Source organism: Xyrauchen texanus, chromosome 45 (assembly GCF_025860055.1).
Source record: "Xyrauchen texanus isolate HMW12.3.18 chromosome 45, RBS_HiC_50CHRs, whole genome shotgun sequence".
In the NCBI taxonomy this organism is placed as follows: Eukaryota; Metazoa; Chordata; class Actinopteri; order Cypriniformes; family Catostomidae; genus Xyrauchen; species Xyrauchen texanus.
In genome coordinates this window covers 12996542-13023716 of record NC_068320.1, presented here as the reverse complement: position 1 = coordinate 13023716, position 27175 = coordinate 12996542, and the positions used below count along the sequence as shown (strand labels likewise).

Genomic DNA, 27175 nt, shown 5'->3' with positions numbered 1-27175 from the left:
ATAAATGACCAAACACACTGTGCCGCCAGAAAACATCATTCATTTTTAGATAAAAGATTAGAATGAAAGGACTTTCAGTTCAAACTCAATAGGTTGTACAGTGTAAAGATTTTACAATTAAAGAAGTTCCTGAGAGTCTAAAGGGAGGATTTGTCAGATTTAGCTCAAAAAGGGACACATTTATCCCCGAACTATAACCAAGTAAAACACACACATACACACACATGCATATTGAGGACAGGCCAAATGCCCTAACCCATGATATGACTCACAACATGACTGACCAATCAAAGGACAACAGGAAACCCACATACACAGTCCCATGCTTCCATAAATACAGATATTCCAATGGTCTGCAGTAACAACATAAGTCTGAGGAGCATGAGAAAACATCTTAACCTAGTTCAGAGGGCAACGTGTGTGTGTGTGTGTGTGTGTGTGTGTGTGTGTGTGTGTGTGTGTGTGTGTGTGTGAGTGTGTATTTATCACTTTGTGGGGACCAAATGTCCCCATAAGGATAGTAAAACCCGAAATATTTGACCTTGTGGGGACATTTTGTCGGTCCCCATGAGGAAAACAGCTTATAAATCATACTAAATTATGTTTTTTGAAAATGTAAAAATGCAGAAAGTTTTCTGTGAGGGTTAGGTTTAGGGGTAGGGTTAGGTTTAGGGGATAGAATATAAAGTTTGTACAGTATAAAAACCATTATGTCTATGGAAAGTCCCCATAAAACATGGAAACACAACATGAGTGTGTGTGTGTGTGTGTGTGTGTGTGTGTGTGAGTGAAAAACTGAGAGGGAACCAGAAATCATAGCCCTTTAAAGAATGTCCTGGGTTTAATATGACATAAGCTCTATTACCACAGAATATAATTTCAACTCATCAATCAATTTGAAAAAACAAACAAAAGCTGTGTACAGAAATGCACTTATAATGGAAGTCTATGGAGCACGGCATTCCAGAGGGTTTAAAAGCAGAAATGTGCTTCAAAACAAAAAAAGCAATGAATTCAATTCAGATTCGATTTGAGATTTAGATTCGAATTATGATTGATTCATATGGGTATACTTCAGTTATGAAAATAAATTCATAAGAAAATAAATTCTCTCCCAGCTAATGCTGGTAATACTGGGACCTTCTAAATAGGTACATTAGAAAAATATACATTTGACAAATCATATTTTATAATTTAGCTTTTCAAAAAAGAACATATCCGTGTAATCCATCAATTAATATGATTTTATATTGCATATATTATATTTTGTTACATGTTTATTCTTTAATGTAGAATTTATACTATTTACAAGTATTTACATTGATTTGCAGAGCACATCCTAAAAATCAGCACGGTCTCCTTAAGAAAACCGGCATTTCTGTAAAGAGTGTCTGTAATTGAGTGCACATTAATGAGAGAGGACTCAAATGTCTTATTTACCTCATCAGTGCGATTGGGGATAAGAAGTAAATATTTGTGTTTTGTTGTTTTTGATCAACAATTGACTAAAGAACAGAAGTATATTAAAAGGGACATTCAATTGTCATTATTCAATGACAAACAGATTTTGTGGATCACGCCTGGACACACATTACTAAACACAGAATGAGTGAAACCAAACTTTATTGCTCATACGCTGTGAATCAATGGTGAGTTAAATCTGAGCATTTACCACATCAGACAGTTTAGCTACATAGCACAAAATTTGGTCTCATATGCAAGTGATTAAATCATATAGTAGAGAGATGCGCAAATAGTAAAAGATCAATCTTTGGATTTAATAATTGATATCGAGAACATTCAAACACGTTGCAATGCATCGGAAAATCTCTATCCTTACCCAGTCCTATAGCCTACATTAGTTCATCAGCCTACATTCACTCTTGCACACAGACCAAGGGAAAGCCCTGCCGTTGCTGTGAGCATATGACTCATCTTGAATGTGTGGAGAGCACTGAAGTGCTGCCCTGCATACAGTATATCGGTGTTACCCATCCTAAGCGCACACACACGCACACACACACAGCAGCGCAGAGCTAGCCTAATTGGCACAGCTACACACTCTGGAATCTTGAGAAGCTGGAAGCACACAAGTGAGGGTTATTGAAGTGGAGGATATGAATAGAGGTGGAGAACGAAAGAGAAAGAGATGCTTAAATAAGCTCTCATTGAGTAATGACATTGCACTACAGATACACACTCCCAAATATACACTTGACAAATCTCACAATGACAAATCAAACTCTAAACAACATGTGCCATAACAATATTATAAACAGCTGGTTGCTAAAGTGTTCTGGGTTGTTGCCTACCGGCCAAAGACAAAAGAGCTCACCTGATATTGTTGTATCTAAATATGGCTCAGGTCCCTGCTCAAATGTCTATGGGATTTTTGTTTTGTTTGTTTTTTTGCACGCTTTAACAGAACTGCTTGAAACAGAAGACTAATTTTGTCCTTTAAGGGTATGCTTTAAAATGGTTATCATCATGAGTGGCCTATTGAGAACTATAAGGGGAGACTGGGGCTAGTCACACCTTTACTCCAGTTAATAATAGAAGTTTATTTTTTAAAGTCAGTTTCTAGTCACATACCTTAAATCTAGGTACATTTTCATTGATATTGCCAAGGAAAACAGATACAGACCATTAAACACATGTTGACCTTTTGTGACAAATTGCCCCACGCAAATAAGGATTCATGAAAAAACAAAATGGGAAAAGTTAACAAACAAAAAGATCAAAGCATTGTTTTGGTCAAATAAATATTGTAATAGATGTACAAATCTGTCTTCATGATATTGTTGAACATTGCCTTAAAGGTATAGTTACCCCAAAATGAAAATACTTTCATCATTTTCACACCGTTGTACAATCCCAGATGTGTATGACTTTCTTTCGTCTACTGAACACAAACAAAGATTTAGGTCCATACAATGCAATTGAATGATGACCAAAATGTTTAAGCTCAAAAAGCACATCAAGGCAGCATAAAAGTAATCCATATGACTCCCGTCCTTAAATCCATGTCTTCAGAAGAGATGTGTAGGTGTGGGTGAGAAGCAGATCAATATTTAATTCTTTCAAAATTTGAAAGAATGTGAAAGTGGAGATTTACAGTAAAATGGATTTAACTATTGATATGTTTCTCACCCTCACTAATACTAACTCTTCTGAAGACATGGAATACACCACCAGTCATTTGGATTACTTTTATGTGGCCTTTATGTGATTTTTGGAGCTTCAAAAGGTCTGGTCATCATTCACTTGCATTGTATGGACCTACAAAGTTTAGATATTCTTCTAAAACTCTGTGTTCAGCAGAAGAAAAAAAAAAGTCATACACATCTAGGATGGCATGAGGGTGAGCAAATAATGAGATAATTTTAATTGTTGGGTAAACTATCCCTTTAATTTACACCAACATACAAAATCTCTTCTAGAAAAAAAAAAACACATTTGCATAACTAGACTTTGGACTCCAAATCTTATTGTTACTGAGATATAGCCATTGTGACTACTAACCTCATTCTCCCCTATATATATTAACTTGTTCGTCATTAAATCTAATTTACATCAGGAGGGGGAATACATGCAATCCAAATCCCAAAGTGTAGCCATCAACTGTTTATATCGTCTGGATTCAGTCATATTTACTGCATAGAAAGTTACTGCCGATGTCATTGATTCCCTCATGATCCTGCTTGGTGTTATTGGGTGTGTGGCCTTCTTATGATAGATCACAGACACAGACACACTCAAAAGTCTGTAACAACTCAACCTGCAGTTAATTAGAAGCCATCAGATCTTTCATGTTTCGTAACAAGCTGCTGTTTCTCAGTACAATCTGATTCCAGTGAATTACTTTGATTAATGCTGGAGCAATTTGTTGTTACATACATCATCGGTACAGGAAACCTGACACAAGTCAAGTGCAACACACAGGATGTTGTTCTTCGCCAACTTACAAACAGCTAATACATCAGCCCACAAGGCAAGTTTCTATGTCTGTAAGTGTGCATGTGTGAATGTGTTAAACAGACTTTGTATATTTAGTACTGCCAAAAGATTTGAGCAGAAGCCGAATTTAGATTTTAACAGGCTTCCACGTAAGCTAAATTAAATCAGAGAACGCCAGCACAAGGGAACCGTATAAAACCCTTGAGTCTACCTAAATCTTAGCCTCTCCTTGAAGGCAAAACAATGACTAAATAAACCTAGAGTTGGTAACAAGTGCATAGTAAGAAAACAAGTGTATCTGTGTGTCTGATGGGCCAGTGCTGCAGACAGTTGAGTGTGGATTGTGTATATTCTGTGGTTACTTTATACAAGAGTTCAGGCCAATATTTGACCACCACTGTCCAGCAGTGCATGCTGCCTCTTTGACCAGCCAGTAACAAATCTGCTTTAGCTTTGGCCACTGTTTTTACAATTAAAACATACTGTAAGTTTCATACCTCAAAACTTCCTTCGTTAAAACTTCATTTGTTAAAACCAAGGTGCTAAAATAACTCATTCTCTACTTCCTACACAATGTCACACTGTGGAAGACATTTGCATCTGTACACCTCCCATCAATGCTTAATTTACCGTAACACTTCTGTAGCCCACCTGTGGTGAGCAATGAGATGGCAAGTAGAGACGGCAGGTCAGTCAAGAGCAGAGAGCCAATCTGTGGCAGGGCGGAGTGCGGGACCGGGTGTGTAGGATAACGACCCGGCCCCGCCCTCCGCCCTGCCTCACAATCATAACTATGGACATTTAATTTCAAGTCTTAAAAGAGGAGCAGCACCAAAACCGAGCGTTTCTGAAAGAGGGTCAGAATGAGGGTAAAACATGGTCAAGTTTTACAAATATTTGTGCTAAAAAGAACTTACTAATACTATAAATGAACCTTAAGGAACATATTAAATTAAAATAAAATAATATAAAAAAGGCATGTTATGACCCCTTTAAATACAGACACTTAGTCTGGACTTTGGGCATTGATCTGCTGGAGAAAAAAGCTGGAAGGGTAATTTAAAGAACCTGGCTTGGCCACATAAGACACTTATGAGGTAGACCTGACCTTAACAATTGATTACTGATCTGAGAGATGAAGAGGACATACTCCCTTGTTCTTTCTCTCTCTTTCTTAGTCTCTTACTTATCAGTGTAAAACCCAACGCTGGGGTCAAGAGATCCATCACCGCTCTGTAAACACCTACAGAGGTCTGAAAGGCTGATTACTGAGAGTGATCTGGGTCATCAGTCACCATAGGTGGACAGTTAGATGTCTTGACATCCTGTCAGCATAACAAAGAGCTTTTCTGACCAATTATAGGCAGAAAGATACAGTATGTGAAAACCACATAGAACTAATACAATTACACACTTTTGTAGTTAAGCTTATTAAAGACCCCATGAACTGGCTAACGAAGCGCTGTATACTGTCCTGTGTAGATGTACTTCCTATTAAAACAGGAAGTTTGGGTGGGATGTTGATTTCATGAAGCATGAAAATTGTATCAAAGCTTCTATGTGTGAGACAAATTGTACATTTAAATTGTAGTCCATCAAAATGAAAGGACATGTCAGTGTACACAACATAAAACAAGCACCTGCACAAACAACCAAGGGCATGATAACGTGTCTATATATGGGATTTGTTATACTGGTAGCTTTATAAATTATGCTTTACTTCTCTAAACACACTAACACAGTGAGCTGAAACACCAACCCTTGCAAAAAATACATTGATATTTACATGGTACTCCAAAGTACTTGAAAGAATACCATGGTACAGACTGGTAAATAATATCATGGTTCCATATTCAAAAAGTTAAAACCATTGTATTTGGTATTTTTGTGTTAGAGAGGGGTTCTTGTGTGAGATGTATTGTGATGTCAAGATTGTGTCAATCAGTTAATAAACAGCTGACAGCAGTGGCGTGATGGGATACATGTTTGAGAGGAGGATGTTTGTAATGAGAGCAGCTGTGGCGTTTCTAGACATCGTCTTCCTCCTAAGAGAAAACAACTGCCAGCAACACTACAAACCCATCAAATCACAAACACATGACACCACATGACACACAAGAGACACTCATCTTTTTAACAAATGTGATTTACATTATTCTAAACAACCACTTTGAATAGCAGATCTTACAACTGACTGTGGCTGGAGACAATCACAAACACTGAAACAACATCCCAGCGCTTGTAGGTAAAACCCAACGAATAGGAGCACTGTGTGTGTCTAAGTTGGCAGAGAAAATGCTCAATTTGAGTTATTATATATGTAACTGGTGTAAAGAATAAAATGGCAACTGATGGAGTGGTTAAAAGCATTACGCTTTAGATTGTTACACATGATGATATGGTACCTTGAAAGGCTATCCGAAAGGTGTCCTTAGAAGGTACCTTCATACATAAAACGCTCCCTGAATGGGCAGTGAGACAGCAAGGCAGCAGTCTTTGCTTTCGGATGCAGCCAGAGAGAGAAACCAATCTGGGAAGACAGATTGTCATGTGACTTGGAAGGTCACATGCTCTGTCAAATGGGTTCGAGTGTAAAGTTGTTCACACACAGCTGTGTGCAATTACTCGCCACAAGGAAGTATTTTAAACACCAATAGACTGTTTGGACTTCCACTCTATCTACTCTATCAAAATATCTCTCCCATAAAATCTCTCCCACTGCAACCAGCATTCTTGATGCTCACATACACATATAGTAAACAAAAACAGAAAACAAAAGAGAACAAGACATAGGGAGATCACCTAGTTGTCTGGCTTTAATTACAAATGAATGAGTAGACAAACCTTTCAAAAATTCATCATCTCTCTTTTTGTCTCGGTGATGACAGGTCCTGTGGATGCCACAAGCAGATAGCATCACTGTTCTGACTGTATGTTAAACATCGTGAAATAGGATTAAAATACTCTGATGCATTTGCTACATTTTTCTCACATATCTATAAACAGTAAGAGTCTAAATACAGTATGCCCATGTAGAATATAACATATTACATATGAAAGTGGAGTCTATGTTAGGGAGGTCAACGAAAGTGTTAGTGAGGTCAAAGGGTGCCATGCAATTCTTCTGGATTCCACATATATTGTGTGGAATGGACAGTCGAGACGACTTGGGGGAAAATGACTTTTCAAATGCTTCTGCGGGTGACATTGGACAATATCCATCGCACATTAAGACACGGAGCTGTTGCTCCATCCAGTTAAAGAAGGGGTGTATTTTAAATAACGTGTATTTTAAGTTATCAACCACAATGAGGGTGAATATTCAAAGCCATAGACCAGCACTGGCTTAGCAATGTCCCTATCCCTGTTTACGCCTGTATTACACATGTAATTATTTTGATAATAATTTTTGAAAATAAATTTACAGTATTTATTAATGGTAAATGGTCTGCACTTATATAGCACCTTTTTTAACCTTAGCGGTTACCAAAGTACTTTACACTGCGTCCCATTCACACACATATTCACACACCAATGATAGTGCTAGCCTGCCATTGGGAGCAACCTGGGGTTCAGCGTCTTGCCCAAGTACACTTCAGCATGTAGAGTCATGTCGGCCGGGAATCGAATCGCCAACCCTGCGATTAATGGCCAACCCGTTCTACCAACTGAGCCACAGTCACAGTGTTAACATATACAACTTTTGATTTTTTAAATCTATTAGTATGTTGTAATAAACATTAACTAAGATTAATAAATACTGTAAAAATATTGTTCATTGTTAATTCATGTTACCTAATGTTGACTTGTTGTTAACAAATAGCCTATTGTAAAGTGTTAGCAATTGTGTTATTTTATCATTACTTTTATTTATGAATATTGTGGTGTGATTTTACAGATTATGAATAAAAACAAATGAATCCTCAACTGTAAGGTTTTTTTCTTTCTCGGTAGCGCTTTACTCATGTGTAATCTCATGCTTTGACTTGGGGGGGTAAACATAATCATTTACCAAATAATCTGTATGGTGTTATCAGGGATGTTTCTTCACCCTGCGGAAGGCACTAAAACCTCAGGTGAGTAATGGAGCAACTGTACCACATAGTCGACTTCAGGTGATAGTTTGAGCTCTCGAATCACGTGTTGCTGTATTTCTCACTTGTAAGTCACTGTACAATCACTGGATGTAAATACTCAGCACACAGAGGAAGCCTTACATACAGCAGTGCTCAGACATTCTGCAAGCATCAGATCGTATGTATTTACACTTTTGGAGCTCATTACTGAGATCATTTTTATACTTTTAATAAATGAAAATCACATTTGTTGTGTTAAATAAATTTTATTTTAGAAAGAATAGTAGTTTGCTACAACTCGACACCTTCATGTTAGCTGGATACGATACCGGAAGATTGTTAGCCCCCTGAGATTTGACCAGAAACACATAGGCTACGTTCCGTGCATAGAGTCCATAGTATCCTGCACACTGGTTCTGAATAATGATTAAAAAAAAATATTACAAACATACTTGGTCAACCAGTGTGTAATTATTTATATGTTAAAATACGTGCTTTTTTCCTCCAGCATAATATACAAAGACAACTATAAGTAAGCTATTTGTAGGTGGATTTCCTTTAAATGTGCAAACACTGTGGCTTTGTGGTGCTGTCAAAACATTGCTCTGTTTGTTTGAGCATCCTGACCAGCCTGAAACAGCAACACTGGCTCAACCAATGATTAGAGTTTGGTGCAGTATCTGTTTCAAGAAAGCTCTCTAAAAACAATCATTATTTAAAATGTTTAACTTTATCTGTGTATTGTTATATCCAATACTCCACCCTCGTTGTCATTGACAACCTAATGCCAGTAAACCCTGCACGCAGTAATGCTGGTAAATTACTGATTCTCTTACACTAAAATCAACATGTATCATTTTTTACATCTTACTTGGCTTCCTTTTGAAACAGTGTGTATTTGAATGGTTATGGGCTGGCCCCATTCAGCTGCCGTACTGTAACTTGATTTTTGCTTTATAAATAAATGGAGAATGAGTCAAATTCTTTTTTTGTAGTAATTATGCCACAAATGCTGTTGATTGAGCTTAACTTGTATTCAATCTGGAATATTCCTTTAATAGGAAACATTATTAAAGGGTTATTGAGCCTGGAATATTCTTTTATAGGGCATATTATTAAAGGGCAATACCAGAGTTGATTTTCAAGGGTATTTTTCACCTTTTTGGGAGTATATTGTTTCTAAGCTTTTTTGTCAAAACACTTCACAGTTCACGCATTCAACATTTAAGCACTATCCATATAACTAGATAGACCTAGAAAAGATTATAATGATATACACATTATATATATAAAGGAATTAATTATTATCTAGGTCACTATCTGTGTCATTTTTACCCCATACCTACATTTCTAACTGCTGGCAACACTACATATTAGAGGAGGTGTGTGTGTGTGTGTGTGTGTGTGTGTGCGCGTGCGTGCGTGCGTGTGTGTGTGCGTGCAGGTTTAAGTGGTTTACATGGACTTTGTTTTAGGTTACAAACTGGTAATTACAAGGGTATTATGCTATAAATGTGGTTTATGAGGACATTTCTAGTGTCACTTCAAATCACTTTAAAAACATACAAAACAGTGTTTTTTTGAAAATGTTAAAATGCAGAAATTTTTTTGTAAGGGTTAGGTTTAGGGGTAAGGTTAGAGATCATTTAGAGTTCGTACAGTATAAAAATCATTATGGAGTCATGGGAAATACACATTGGTAAAGCCTTTATGTCACAACCTGAGCAGAACCGCAAAGCTCTGACAGTTTAGAGGTGAAAAGGGAAGTTTATGCTACAAATACACACACACACACACACACACACACACACACACACACACACAAATATAACACTATAATAATATAATTATTATAGTATAATAATATAATAATGCACCAATACACGTGTCCTTGTGTAAGGACATCATTTGATGCATGAGAAATATCCATCCATAGACACTCAGACACACATATACACACAGAGCACAGTGTTTTGTATTGAGTAGTGAGATCGCTGTATGTCTGAACTATTACATCTACTGTTGTATTATGAGTTCCAAATCGTGGGCGCTTGCTGTGGCGGTAATTACAGCTCTCTGTTCAGCTGCATCGCAAACACTGTGCTGATGTCACACTACAGTCCATCTGCTGCACGCATTAGACATGTGTAATTTCAGAACAATTCAGCCCATATCCAGATATCAAAGTCCTCTCTGCTTAATGTAATATGGAGCAGAGTGAGTCAGTAGAGAATCCAGTTTTTACATGCTCTCATCTACCTGTCATGATTACTACAGTACCATTACAGGGATAGTTCACCCCAAATAAATATGCTGCCATCATGTACTCACCCTCCTGTTTCTCCAAACTGTAATACAATTTTTTTTTCCATGGAACTTAAAAGGAGAAGTTAAGCAAAATGCTTAAGCTGCTGGTTTCCATATAAATGTAGGCATATAGTGACCAGGGAGTGTCAAGCTCAACATGAGTCCTATGGACTAGTTTTATGGTGCTTTTTTGTCCTTTTTGGTGCTTGACCACATTGTGTACTGTTGTTGTAGCCTACAGAAAAGAGCAGCTTCCACAGTTGCTACATTTCCCCCTTTGTGTTCCATAGAAGAAACAAAATCAAACAGGCTTGGAATGACTTGAGGGAGATTAAATGAAGACAATATTATCAAAATGTCTTCAAACATGTGTCTGTGTTTCTAACAAAATTTCTTGTGTCATTCCAAATCTGAGATGTCTTACAGTTACCCACCATGCACATTATATTCACTAACTGCATATAATAGTCTTCTATCAGTGCACGTACTTTGCTGAATCTGTAGTTTGATACATTGTAAAGAACATCTGGCTTTCAGTGCGTTATTTAGGTTAATTTATCATGTGTCAAAAACTCTTCATTAGGCAACTATTCTTTATTTAAGGCTATTCTATTCATTAGGCTATTGTATTGATATTGGAAGTTCCATTCATAATGTTTCCACCAGTATAAAATGATCCCTTGTACCGAGTAAAACCGGTAACACAGTACACCATGGCAACCCTAGCTCACACCATCAGCATTGGGATGCTTTACTGTTTGTATCACTCCACTTGTGTTCATGGAGTTGCAACTTAACGTGTAAGAACAGTGCAGATGTATAAGCTAAATAAATGAATTTTCATTAATTCCTTTTACATTAAAGATTTGAGCCAGCAGGTGGCAACAATAAAGTATTGTGTGTGCTATGAATGAGCTGAGCTAAAGTTGACAAACTGCGCCATCAATCAGTGTGCAAGTTTCTTTGAAGCCATCTGGAATAGTCTCTCAGTCCATGATCACTCAGATTACTAATTCACTATAGCTGAGAAATAGAGTTAAACTAACAGCTTCAGCATTACTGCTGATCACAGCTGAGTCGCGACAATCAGGGCGCCTACCTAATACAACTTTCCATGTTGTGAGGAAATGTAAACTTTTAACGTGGCGGAGGAGAGCACGCATTCTGTGTCAGTGTCTAAATAAAGAGTTCCCCAAAAAATGGCATTCTCCATGATTTCTCCATGTGCATCACTCCACGATTGGAGCAGATTACCATCACACTACAGCTGAGGAATACAGTTAAACTAACAGCTGCAGCATTACTGTTCATCACTGCATGGTAATCACATCCTTTGTCTCTCACACCTTGTTTCTCAAATAACAAGTCAGAAACAGCCCAAGCTGTTGTTACTAGTTCTAAAGTGTTGTTTTTGAATTATTAAAGAAGGCTTGGGCACATCTTTCGAACTAGCAATGGCAGTTGGTAGATCCTGTGGTGTAAGTGAGTAGCTCCACAGACAAGAGCGTTTTTCTGCAAGGCTGTGATTGCCTGCGGCACTCAACCTGAATCATAGCCGTGCTGATAGGTAGACAATACAGCATGATTAAGAGTGTGATATTGCTTTAAAAAAAAATATATATATATATATATATATATAAGTATATTATTAAATATTGTACTTATAACATTTTATAATTAACGTTATATATAATAATTTTTTTATAATATCAAATGATATTAATATTAATACATTTGATCAATTTAATTTATAATAAGAATATTTTATATATTCAATCAAAATAGTTTGGACATACTTTACAGTATGTGCTGTCCCTATGATTAGTGTATGGTCTCGTGCACAGATCTGTAACATCTGTTATAAAGTGTCTGTTATAAAGTGGACTAAACTAATATTTTCTAATAGTCAAATTGATCATAAGGAAAAAAATGCATACCCGAAGGGGGAAATTCAATGACTTGCATCTGCAGAGTTGTTTTTTGCACCCAATTCACTAAAGGAATTATGTAACAGCGCAAGCATGGTTACAATAACTTAATTTAAATAGGCCTACTTATGGCACACCAATATACTAGCGCAGATAGCAGCTTGTTAAACTGGATTATGGTGGTTAGCAAGACGCGTGTGTTTGTGCTAAAATTCCACTAACTGTTTAGAGAATTCATGGTGAAATGCTCTTTACAGGAAAACTTCAGAGCTGATCAGCAGTGAAACATCCTTTCCAGAGGCCTTGAGAAAAATCACACCAACCTCCAACCACTTCCTTTACCATAATATTCCAGTCCTTGAACTCCCACAACTCCATAGTCATTCAGTCCCGATGATTACGCTGGTCCATTTCCCCTCACAGAGCACTGGAAACCTTCACCCTACTCTCCCCTGTCCAATTACATTCTGATTTCAGCACTGTGAGTTGTACAATGGCAGTGCACAAGTGTGTGTGTGTGTGTGTGTGTGTGTGTGTGTGTGTTTTAAAGCGGCAATGATTGCAGAATTCACCTTCATTTGGAAGATAAGAAGGTACAAGCTGAAAACCAGAGGGTGTGATTGAACATCTCTTTAGGTGAATTTGCTGATGCATGCAGAGGTTGGTCTCTCTCTCTCTCTCTCTCTCTCTCTCTCTCTCTCTCTCTCTCTCTCTCTCTCTCTCTCTCTCTCTCTCTCTCTCTAAATTATTTTCAAATTAAAGGGATAGTTTATTCAATATGAAAATTGTCTTTTTCAGAATTTTTTTCACCCTCATGTTGTTCCAAACCTGTATGACTTTCTTCCTTGGAACACCCTTGCTCTATTACACAATTAAAAGGGTAAATAAGGACCATAAGAGTATCAGAAAAATTGTCCATATGATTTGTGCTATGTGATATGCTCTCCTAAGTAAAGTATTGGGCATTCTGCAAAACGTCTCCTTTTGTGTTCCATTGAAGAAAAAACACAAAAATATATGTTTCAGAATACATGAGAGTGAGTGATTGCCAGAATACAATTAAGCAGAAGAAGAGAATGACTAACATTAAGTGATTGAGAAAGAGAGTGCAAGAGACAGAGATGGGGGTTAACTTACAAAAACAACCACAAAAATCTCTCTGCGACCATACAAAAATCATATATTATCATTGTCAGCCCATTGTTATGTTGTGTTTCCATGTTAAACCAGATAAATGCTCTAACGACAGTCAGATGCTCAAACAATATATACGGTAATGACAGACATACCCTCAAATGACAGACTGCCACTTCCATTACAGAAAATCTCACAACAGACAGATGCTTTTGTGACTGATAGACACTGCAGTGATAGACAGATGCTTTCTCCACAGTGACGGACATTACATGAGCTTCTTCTACAGATGCCGCAGTGACCAAAGAGCATGTTATCGCAATACAATAGACATACAGTACCGAATGAGAGAGAGAAGAGAGAGAGGGGTAGGGAGAGAGAATAAGGGAAAATGTAAAGTAGTCAGCCCAACAGAGAAGGGGGCTGTCAAGGCATTATTATGCACTTGCTATGGTGTTCTGTGTAGTTGCTAAAGTGTTGATGGTCTCATAGAACCACGTTACTATACCTACATTTTACATTGCTCATGAATTTGATTTCATTTTCACACAAATCATGAGTAAAACGGAAGATTATCCATTCAAAAACACTTACTTTTGCTTTGCTCCTCACACAATGCTATCTAATGACATCTAAACACATGTGTACCATAGCACATGACTTGCAAGACGATTTATTTAATGTTTGCATTACATAACCAACTACACCAGCATTGGCACGCGGAGGGGTAATCACTGGCACTCAAGCAATGCCGAGAGAGGAGTAGACTATTTTATATAAACTACCATTCAAATATTTGGGGTCACTTGCCAGAAATATTTCTCACAACATTAAAAATCATTTATCTGAAGGCGTATGCTTAAATGTTTGAAACTAGTTTTGCAGACAAAAATATAATTATTAATATAAATAAATAGAGTTATTATTAACATATGAATATATTTAATTACAAAACTAACATTTTATTTAAAAAAAAATAAAGTTTTTGAAATTGCTGACTTGGACCAAATAAAAAAAAAGAAGCTAACAAGTGCCCAACATAGATGGGAACTCCTTCAATTCTGTTTTAAAAGCATCCCAGGGTGAAACCTCAAGAAGCTGGTTGAGAAAATGTCAACAGTACATGTCTGCAACATCTAGGCAAAGTGTGGCCACTTTGAAGATGCTAAAATATAACTCAGTTTTGATTTGTTTTGGATTTTTTTAATCACAACCTAATTCCCATAGGTCTATTTCTATTATTGCATAGTTTTGATGACTTTACTATTATTCTAAAATGTGAAAAAAATAAAAAAAATTAAGAATGAGTAAGTGACCCTAAACTTTTGAACTGTAGTGTATATAAATTCAGCACCTGCATTCCAATCTATCTTGATGTAATCCTCTCTCATTGTTGCTTGCGTGCTAGTGATTACCCCTCTGTGTGATTTAGAAAACTGCAGTATGACATAATATAAGAAATATTTAAGATTCCACACAATTTCGTGATCAGTAATCAAATTGTGACATTAACTGTGTTAACTCATTTTGTAAAAAAGGACAGGTTTCTTTCATTAAAGCACTTTCACAAGATGCTCTGTGAAAACTCACATGCAGGATCATGATTATATCATACTCATCAGGTTTTGCTAAATCTTTTCACTCAAACTCTTATGCTGATAATATCATATGTAATGAAAAATAAACTATTAATTTAGAAAAATGCTGACCCCTAAACTATATCTACAACTACATCAAAGTTTGTTTGTGTGTGATCCAATTGCACTATAGCTCAACTGATATGAGTATTGCACTTGTGATGCAAAGGACTATTGTACGAGTCCTGTAGAGTGCACAAGTTGACACATGAGACGAAAGTGCCATTGAAGCACCACAAAATTATGTGGTTGCTTCAGAAATTGCATTTTTCATGTCACATTTGCTTTTTATGGCACAATGAGTTAGGTTTAGGTTTAAGGTTTAGGGTAGGGAAGTCAGTTTTGTTCATTTCAAACTCGATAGAGCATTAAATTTCAAAACCTCACCTGTTATTTATCTCACAATTGCTTTTTATGAAAACGGTTAGGTTTAGGTTTAAAGTTTAAGGTTTAGGGAAGGGACATACATTTTATGATGATCTGTTTAGAATAAAGTTTAACTCACTTTTAGCACCACAGAGTGGATGTTTCACCTCTGAAATGCCGCTAAATGTGAAGGAAAACACATAACATCATTTGCAAAAATATCGTCACAGTAAAATAATTTTCATTAGATTCTGTTTGTCATACAAATACATTAAAATAGTACATTCGAGCATAGAACTACCCAACACCATTTTTGAACAGGCTCAATTGCCCCCTACGAAAATTACTGTAATATACATATGAATACTATTCTGTACACATTTCAATTACAGATGTGTTATTGCTACTGGGCATTAGCACATTTGTTGAGTGTGAAAATCTCTCACACACGCTGGCAATTATCTCTCATCACAACTAAATTACATCTTTAAACACATTACTGCTAAACCAATTGCATAATTAGCTTGCTCCTGAGGGACTATGCTTGAGAAACACCTACAAAAATATCCATAAAACCTTAAAACACACAGAACAAACACTCCACCTACACAAATACACACATGGCCTTTTTGCTATTACAAGCCTTTATGCTGCAGATTTGTTTCCAAAAGTGAATAATTACATGCCTTCCAAACGTACCTGTATACAATATACAAATACACAGAGCAAACACACACATGTATACAGCATGAAAGGCCATAAACAAAACACACTCACACACGCAAGTGCATTCACACAAAGCAGTCTAATTACATCTTTGTTAGCAAGCTATTAACCTTTTAAAACAGTTTACAGTAAAGCTGACCTAATGAACTCTTCACACACAGACACAAGCATAAGCACAGAAAGGCCAAATGATGAGTCAGTTTATAGTGAGGGCTTCAGAAAACTAAATCATGCTGAGATGCCAAGACCACTTACAGAGCACTAATATAGAGAGAAAAGATTCTCACTAATATTCTCTCTCTATCACACACACACACACACACACACACACACACACACGTTGTGTTTCCATGTTTTATGGGGACTTTCCATAGACATAATGGTTTTTATACTGTACAAACTTTATATTCTATCCCCTAAACCTAACCCTACCCCTAAACCTAACCCTCACAGAAAACTTTCTGCATTTTTACATTTTCAAAAAACATAATTTAGTATGATTTATAAGCTGTTTTCCTCATGGGGACCGACAAAAAGTCCCCACAAGGTCAAAAATTTCGGGTTTTACTATCCTTATGGGGACATTTGGTCCCCACAAAGTGATAAATACACGCTCACACATACACACACACACACACACACACACACACACACACACACACCCCTACAAAATTGTACAAAAGTGCACAGGATGCTAAACATTTGTTAATTTGAATTTCCCAGACAGAAACTGATAGTTATTCATACCAATATATGCACAGATGAGATAAAGCCTTTTCTTCAAGGTATCTACTGCCAATTGTTCTGAACATTATAGCCGCCATGTTTTCAAATTTATGCATTTGTCCAACTGCAAGCAGAGAAATGGACTACCAGACTTTGCTGGTGTTTTCTCATATTAGAACTAGATTTTCACATTTTCTGAAGATACTTGTATGGTGCATGCCTGTGCACAACTCGCCACCACAATGCTAGGGTGTTGTGCAGTTGCAAGGGTATTTTGAGTGGTTGCTTGGGCATTGCTACTATAAATTCTTGCTTACTGGCTCAAGTCACCAGAGTGCACAGGATTGTTATGCCCATCCTTAATGAGGTCATGTCATGAGGCATCAAAATTCCCTTGATATTTTGACATATAAGAGGTCTTTCTACTATAAATACATACTGTCAGTTTTAGAACTCAAAACTTGCAATAAAAGCATTTATTGAAACCAAGCTGCAAAAACGGCTTGTTCTCTACTTCTGTGACAACCCTACATCACTAGGGGGCCCATTAAGTCATTACCGCCTCTACAGAAACACCATCATCGCTCACTTGGCCCTGCCCACTGGTGCTTCAGTTTTTAAAGAGAGAGAAAGCAGGACAAAACGGCCTAGTGTGGTCTAACTACTCTAGAACACCAATGGGGACCCATCGGGACTATTTTGAATTATTTGTGTATATAAATATGCACTAAACAGATGTCTTTGACTATTGCCATGCATCTCGGGACCCTCTTTTAAAAGACGCGGTTGCAACTCTGAAAAGGAGAAGCCATTCGGTTTCATTCAGCTGCTGTGCCTCTTGTTTTTTTTAAGCACAAATGCGGCATGGATGCGTTATTGCGCCCATCTGTGCCATTTTTAATTGTTGGTGTATATAAACATGCACTAGGTGGATGTCTTTGACCATTTTGATGCGTTTACGGCAAAGTGCATTTCAGTGCAGGATGAACTGGAAACTGGATGTGTGTGCATCCAGTTCACATCGTGCTTTGGACTATGTATGTGCTTCATGTCTTCAGCATATTTCAGTGTGGATTGCATGTTTTTCAGCTCATACCAGCGTGGATTGCTTTTGAACCTGTCATAAAACAATTCAACCGTTGCAAAGGAACTGTTATTGAAGGATGGGGCAGTTAAAAACAAATGGATCCGACTGCAAAACAGTAAGTAAACTGTTCCATTCATGAATATGTCATGACTGTTTGATATTTTATGGTGCTGAATTGTGTTGTCAAAAGTAACGGTACTTCGGCACAAAGTCGGTACTGGAAACTGAAAAGTTGTCACGATGCCAATGTTTCTGCAGTACTGGTAGTACCGAGCACTGACTTAATTCATCAAACCACATGTCAAAATAAAAGCACATATCAAAATAATAGCTTGACGCCTGAAATTGAAGAAACTGCAACTTTAACATATTACAACTGTAAAGTAAAATGTATATTCATTGTAGTAATATCAATAAATAATAATGACAATAAATAAAGCAATATATCACAAATAAGTGTGCTGTTGTACTGAATAATGATATATGGTGTACTGAATAATGTGCAAAGGTGTGTTGAAAAGTAATTGTTCTATTTTTCACTTATTAAACGTTTTAAGAATGAATTTGATTATACACAAGTTAAATTAATCTTTAAAAAATAGAATAAAAAAAAAAATGATTTAAACTAGGATTTGGGAAACAGATTTTAGTAGGGCCCTACTTAAAAACACTTAAGCAATGCAAACTTAATTTTAAAAAAGTTGAAGGAAACATGCATTTATTTTCATTTATTATTTACTTTCAAATGTAACTTTAAATAGGCTAAAGGAGTGTGCACATTACCATATTAGCGTTGTTTTACTGTGGTACCGAAATTGGTGTCGAGAACCATGAAATTTCACTGGTATCGGTACCGACTACTGAAATGTTTGCATCGTGACAACACTAGTGCTGAGTGTTAACAGTTGCGCTTGAGATGAACAGTTTAATATAATCGGTGTTGGGTGTGCGTTATGTGTAAACCCTGAAATTTCGTTTTTTCATTGTTGGGGAGCTGGTTAATTTTCTTCCGTTTGAGTTTCAAACATGGCTGTGTTTGAAGGGCAGTACAATGTTAGCCATTCATAAAACTGAAAATATAAATATTATAAAATAGCATATTATACAAAAATATGTTTACTACCTTTAACCGTTGAGGCCGCTGCCATATTGGTTCTTTTCACATGAAGTCACGACTGTCAATTTCAGAGTTTACAACTTGTAATTACGAGCTTTACAAAGACATAAAACCTTTTTACAAGTCAGAATCTCGTAATTATGGTAATTCTGTTATGACGTGAACGCAACATAAGACTATAAAAAAAAAATGTAAAAAAAGAGCATTTCATGACCCCTTTAAGCATCACCCCAGATGTGACTGGGCCAAGTGTAAATGCATGGTTGTCCTGGCCACACACAGAAACTTAATTCCTAATTTAGCCCAGCATTAGCATCATCCCAGAAAGTGAGCTCTGCCATATATGCATATAGTGAGGGAATAGAATGAGTTAAAATCTGTTTTGTCCATTTATGTGACTGATCAATATCAAAGTGTAAATATAGGCCCAAACAGATACCACATAAACATACATTGTGTGTATTACATATTTCTAAGGCCAGCCTCGTGATCCACATACTTTCAGTGTACATATGTGAAAAGCTCTTGGGCCTGTTTTTTACGATTTTAAGCAACATTCTTATTGACATTATTCCTTTGACTCAGCCAATCAATGACTTTCATAATTTCTTTTGGAAAATCCTCTTTTGTTGACAAGTGACACGTTTTGAATATAAAAATGCACAGGATCAATATGTGAAACATTTTCCAAAAAGGACACATAAACCATTATAATGCATGAGTGTCTATGCATTAGATGAAAGTGAAGTTGATGAACATTTCCTTTGGTTACTCCGCTAGGACCCCTTTGTGAACATGAGGGGAAAAGACTTCATTCACCCCCCCCAAAAAAAGAAAATAAAATCACCATATCCCCAGTTGGTTAAAACTACATAATGGCTAAGAAAAGTGAGATTAGTACTGAGAAAGATCAAATCTAGCATAATCTGTTTGCAGATCACACTTGGTTTGATATTTTGTTATCTAGAATCAATAGAATTCATACATTTACAAGTGTGGCTTAAAAGATCCACATAACTATTGTACACAAGTGAAAAATCATGTCCGGTTGCAGAACATATTCAGAATATTATCAATTGTGCACTATGTAAGAGAAAACAATGGCATTATATCACTGTGAATAAAGCAACGTGCAGGACACTTCTCTTACAAAGCAACAAACAAATTCACAGATCCCTAAATGAACTCGAATCTCAGACATGTAAGCACACAGATCAGTGTGAATGTGTGTTTGAGTACATGTGTTGGAGGGTGGGGGTTGGCAATATGTTTGATTGCCGTTTCAAGGCCTCTTAATAAAAATTAAAAAAAGTTTCCCAGGCTATTTAAAGCCTTTCTAAACAGTCCAGAAGGAATGCTCCCACAACACACACAGAGCAAGTATTTTTCCACAGCAAGAACACTGTGTGTCTTTTGTACCAGATGATGTCACATACAAATTAGAGGCAGACTGATTTATCGGTGCCGATAGTTGCTTTTTGGATCTCTCGTTTTATCGGCAAAAAATCTATGCCGATAGTTGCCGATGTTGTTTTTTTTTTTAATTCCTCCGTGTTCCATGATAATTACGATTTTAAATTGAAGCTTAAATTGGGCATACAAATTAGAGGTATACTAATATATTGGTTTTACCAATTAATCGGTGCTGATAGTTGCTTGCTGGAAGTATCGTTTATCGGTAAAAATCTATGTTGATAGACGACAGATGACAGTGTCCATCTGATAATTACTTTTTTTAAATTGAAGTGTAATTGGGCATTAAAAGAAAAATATGACTATATGCAAACATCCCTCGTACTACAGACGTGTTTTTAGTGACTAGTTGACTTCTAGTCAACCCCTACAGTACAGTAGAGAGCAGAAGAACTCTGATGAACTCCTTACTGTAAAATCTGTTACTGCCTTCATGTCACGTTGCAATGATCGTTACGAGATGAGCCCACACGAACACCACAATGTTGTAATTATCACAGGAAAAATCTGAATTTTCTTAAAGTCATGACTGGTGAAATAATGGCGAAAACTATTTGGTGATGGTTGACTAACATGGGTAATTCTAGCTATGGACAAGGGAATATGGCAAGGGGGGGAGTGTTTGGGAAACCCGTTTTGAAACAATCATTATTTTTGAATTTCTGTTTGGTGCAGCTAATGACAGAAATTACACACTTCACATGTAACTGACATTATTATAAAGAAATCTACAGTATATATATTTGGAATAATTCTCCCCCAATTAATTCACTTATGTACATAATTTGGAGTTTTAAATGTTAAGAACATTTAATGGGCAAGATATGCTGACTCACTGTAAAGTGGGATAAATAACAATTACATAAAGTACATTAATTTAACACTAAATTTACTGCTGATTGTGTAGCTAGTACAAATACTAAATCAATGCACAACCACACGAACACAGTCTGAGGTATAACTATAAACTATACCCCCTAGTTTTAGTTGAAATGCAATATGATTGTATCACAAGGTTAAGTGAGAGTTTCACAGAGCACTTTGCAGTTCTGCTTGGGGTCTTTTTTACTGCTTTAACCCTATGGGAACACACACGGTCTTAACTGGAGTCACAGGGTAAAAGAGCTACAACAGAGGGAAAAAGTTAAGATGATGAATTAAATGACAAACAAGCAGTATGGAAACCTCCTCATACTGCTTTATTCTGAAAACACACATTTAGCTCAGAATTTCAGAATGACTCGTCTGTCAAATGACTACAGCACACGATGTGTGTGTTCATTAAGTAGTGCTGGCTAAGTGATAGCTCAAACGGTCAGTGGGTGAAAACTAAATACTAAACTCATAAAAACTGAACATCATTTTAGTCATCCCCCATGTGCTCCCCTCTCCTGTTTTAATTTCAAAATTCCTGCATCTTGCTCTCTCTCGTCACTAAGAGACCTAACCAGACACAAAGTTTTACACACTCCCTACTAAAAGTCCAACTTAACTAGCATTCAGTCCCTATGCTGATCTAGGCTGGTTTGTGATGGTTAACCAAAGAAGTCTTGCTAGTTAAGCTCGTTGTGGACCAGCGTTCAAAACACAACATACTGCATGTTGGTGACCAACTATAAAAAAAGTTTTAGTAGGGCTGAACCCGAAACTTCTACCCAACGTGTCTCAATCACAGCAACGTTTAATGTATATTTAATATATTAATGAAATGTAAATCGACAAACACTCCAATTTACAGGGAAGAAAGATTTTAAAGCTCATTGCAGTATTGCATCATGCCTTGTTAAGTGTAAGGCCCAAAACTGTACTCTCAAAAGAACGAACGACTCCGACAAGAAGATTCCAGAGGTGAACTAATCATTGTTTCTCATAATTTGTCCTTGGCTGCATATCATTGTTTCCTTATTGGGACTATAATCAAAGTTTGCTTAAGTAGGCGTGTTGGGATTTGGCTATTGAAATGTATACATTTTAATTTAATTCTGCTCAAATTAATGAAATTACTTGAATAAAGATTTGTTAATTTTGCTGAACGAGAATCAAAGATCTAAGTCTTCCCGTCAATAGTATGTTTCTGGACTAACAGTAATGGTGACAGTGATGATGATGATGATGATGATGGTAAAAACTCTTTACTGAACAACAATCCCTCCATGTTATGCAGTATTTTTTCATTGATGTATTCAATTGAATCTATTCTAGCAGGTTTCTTTAATTTATGGAGGTCCCTGAATGTGTGCGTGAGGAGCTGTCTGTGGATGAGTTTTTGAAGAGCATAAAAATAAATATTCCTAGTCATTCCCAAAACATATATAACAGCCACATACTTCAATAGCTCAGTTCATTTAATTATGCATACATCAGACTGAGAGTGTGAGAGAGTGAGAGGTAGAGAGAGAAAGAGAGGGTGGAAGTGAGAAAAAGATTGGCTACAAGCCCAGAGGAAAATCTATACCACTCTGTTATTGGGCATATAATTGGTTTCCTCTCTCACTTTTATTTTCACATCTCTCTCTCTCTCTCTCTCTCTCTCTCTCTCTCTCACACACACTTTAAGGCAGAGTCTAAACCTCTAGGATTTGATATCACAATAGTAAGTGAATTTGTATATTTGTATGTACATGTGTGCTTGTGTTATTGACAGCATATAAAACTTGAGGCCCTTTAAAGAGGCCATATCACAGAAAATTTACTGTGTGTGTGCTATGAAGTGATAGAATGATATATCCGATAAGAGATTTCACTTGACTGATAAAGTGTTAACTTACATTTGCATCCGTTTAAAAATAAACCAACAGATTGGCAAATGGATAGTCAACACTTTCTGTTTTCAAGGGTTTTACAAGGTTATGCAAATGTAAGTAAACATTGCATAAAATACATTTTTGTTTCACTTTGGAAATTGCGTATACGCTTAATCTGAGGTTGATAAATTGTATTATGTTTATCGCATAATGGCTACTTTCACACAGGCAGTATTTGGAATGACAACCTCATTTACATACAAGTGCAAGTCTTGAAATATCTTATTCATATAACAGTTTACAGTAGCGGCTTGAATACTGTCTGTATGAACGAACAACTGAAGTCAAGTGAAGTCAAGCTCATATTCTGACAGCTGTATCCATAGTGACAGTGACTTGCGTAAATATCAAAGATGGCGATGTCCACAAAACCGGCACATTTTATCCTTTAAATGTATCTCAATTGAGAGCAGCTTCAGGGAAAGACAGCAGTTGGATCTTCGGATAATACGCTGCTCATATCTCAGTTTCTGGGCGTTAACGAAACCCCTCAAGATTAACACGAGACATGTGAGTGTACAGTGGCTCACTAGTTGTCCAGTGCGGTTCCGTTCACACGGCACAGGTTTGCAGAGTATGCAGTTGTGAGACTTGAAAATTTCGGTTATTGAATACAGTTGTCACACTCGTAAATAACCACCTTGTGTGTGAACGCAACCGTATTAAGCATTCAAAACAGGTCTGACAACCGTATTCTGCTGCTGTGTGTGTACGTGGCCTGATATCGGCCATTCTGCTCTTTAGATATCGTATTGGCCACAAAAAAAAAAAAACATATAAGTCAACCATTAGTGCTGTGAACTATTACCATTCACAGCGCAAATGCACAGCCCCCCAGTCGACCCAGACCATTAATGAAAACCAGGCCCAGCTCCCCACCCAAACAAGAGTTTGCCCACAGTGGAAACCCAAAGGTGGTACAGTAGTGGGGCAGTACCATTGTACAGTGATGGAGTCAAATGGTGATACCATGGTACTTTTATTTACCATGCTATTGAATGATGCATGTACCATGACAAAATGTAAAAAAAATCCCAGGTTAATGCCATGGTACTTTGTGGCCCTTTTTTTTACTACCAATAATATGGCCCACCCACAGTCAGGCCTGATGGAAACAAAACCAGTGAAAATGTGTGTCTGCACTATATTACTTGTGAGAACAAGGACAAACTTCACAGACATTTTACCAACAAGCTGTACAAGAGTTCAATGCAGTACAACAGTGCAATTCAACAGTACAGACTTTTGTCAGAATTTGTCAACATTAAATAAGCTAACACACATACACACTTTATGAATGAATGTATGTGGGTGCAGTACTGTTTACAGACAAGGGCGACTAATACTGCTATTTATGAAAATTATTATTGACTGAGACAGCAGGGAGGGAACTAGTGGTCTGCTATCTAAATATGAGACCAAGCAAACTTTCTGGTTTTGTGGAGAGTTCGGGTCAGTTGTTCATAACTTTGTTTTTGCATCTAGTTTGGGTTTGTACATAAAGACAAAATAAATGTGTATAAATGTTTAATCCATAGCAATTTACAGCACATTGGCTTCATCTTAAAGGAATAAGTTACCCAAAAATGTCAATTCTGTGATAATTTATTCACCCCCATTTAGTTCAAAACCTGTATGACATTTTTTCTTGTGTGGAACAAATATGTTTTAATAAATATTGCGGTCCATTTTTAAAAATACAATAGCAGTTGATAGTGTCTCACTTTAAAGCTTAAAAAAGGAACCAAATGTTTCATAAAAGTTATGTGACTCGTGCATCATATTAGAAGTCTTCTGAAGGAATGCAAAAAGTTTTGATGAGAAACAACACGAAATGGAAGTCATTTTTTCAGTCAAATGTAAAATACAGTGGCTTGTATGATCATGTAAAAACCTCTAATGTTTATTGCTAAAAAAAGTTAGCGTGTAAACCCATGCATGTTTTATGATACTTTTGGGTTCTTTTTAAAGCTTTAAAGTGAATCACTATCAACAGTCTTTGTATTGAAATGATGGACAAAGGTTTGAAATCACATGATGGTGTGAAAAATATGACTGAAATAAAAATACAAAATTGGTGAACTACTCACCTAAAAAAAAAAAAAAAAAAAAAAAGTACAATTCTAAAAGAAATAGGAAATTATTGGAAATCGCGAGATGGAATAGGATTGAGGCATGGCGCAGGCTGGATTTAAACATGCACCTCCTAAATAAGCAACATGGCTCATAGTATCTGCAACACTTTGGCTCCAAATAACATTTCTATTTCAATCAGATCAACTTAAGAAAAAAATTAATTTGGGTTTCAACTGACATCAGTGGCAGTCCAACAAATCAGTGTCAATTCAATGTCAAAATACAGCTCATACGATTCTTCCCAGACAAAAGCAGGTTCTGCCTGCAGGGGTCTCTTAGCAAACTGTGCATGTCTGAGCTTTATTCTGACAGAGGAGCTCCTAGCTAAATCATCCATGAATCCTTTCTGGGAATACACTTTCCTAGCACCCGCTTCTTACAAAGAAACACACACACACCCTACACTTCCAGCTGTGCCCTATTTCAGGGATCACAGCACTGGCTCGCTGACTCAGCAGAGGTTCCCTTACACTCACACACCTAGAGAGAGACAAGACAAAGAGACAGAAAAATAAAGCTAGACAGACAGAGATGAAGAGAGATTAAGTATTCTTTGCCTATATTGCTCTGCCCTACCATTCTTTGGGTGGTTGTGTGATGAAAACATATTGAGCAGAATAAAGTACAGTTAGAGGCTTTTGGAAGGTTTGTCTTTCTCTCATGAGTGATTTCATTACTGCCACTTGACTCTGAATAAAACAACGGGAATCAGACAATTGTTCCTGAAGGTTACATATAACTTCACAAACACAACTTGCTCAATAATGTGAAATCAAAATGAGATTTTTTATATTTGTACTGGTTTTGGGCAGTATGTGTGTTCTTTCTGTTGGTGCAGAAAATTTCAGTGTGCTGTTATGTGGATGTCCAGTATAGTCATGGTCATTACGATCTGTCACTCAGTAACACAGACTCTTTTCTCTGCCAACACTTTTACTACATCAGCAAAAGCAGCAATACAGATGGAGAAGATTGAGAGAATCACCGTTTAACCTCTAGAGACACGGACACAACATACACAATGCTAAAAACAAACCACTGCTAGCACATCCACTTAACCCCAAAAGAGTTTCTATTGGAGAGAGGCATTGTCCGGAATAGCATACCACACTACTCGTCCTATTTTTTCAGTATATAGTATGTACAGTGGCAAGAACACATATGTGAACCCTTTGGAATTGGCTGGTTTTCGGCATTGACTGGTCATTTAATGTGAATTCATCTTGAAAGTCACAAGTATAGACAAACATATTGCACCTAAGATAACACACAAACAATAATAATCTTTCATGTCTTTATTGAACACATCCCATTATACATTAACAGTGCTGTGGAAAAAGTAAGTGAACCCTTAAATTTAATAACTGGTTGATCCTCATTTGGCAGCAATAACCTCAACCAAGCGTTTCCTGTAGCTGCGGATTAGACCTGCACAATGTTCAGAAGTAATTTGGGACCATTCTCCCTTACAGAACTGCTTCAGCTCACCCATATTGTTAGGATATTCTGTTGTGAACAGCTCTCTTGAGGTCATTCAACAGCATCTCTTTTGGTATAAGGTCTGGGCTCTGGTTGGGCCACTCCAAAAGGTGGATTTTCATTTTTTGAAGCCATTCTGTAGTGGATTTACTTCGATGTTTGCGATTGCGATTGTGTTATTAACTGTGATATGATAAACATAAAACAAAAAACGTGTGATTC

The 27175-nt window shown here is 36.8% G+C and overlaps 1 protein-coding gene across 3 annotated transcripts in view; it reads right to left on the bottom strand.

Moving 5' to 3' along the window:
• LOC127637164 (ankyrin repeat and sterile alpha motif domain-containing protein 1B-like) overlaps nucleotides 1–27175 on the bottom strand; it is a 213690-nt gene that overhangs the window by 160009 nt on the left and 26506 nt on the right. The window lies entirely within an intron of this gene.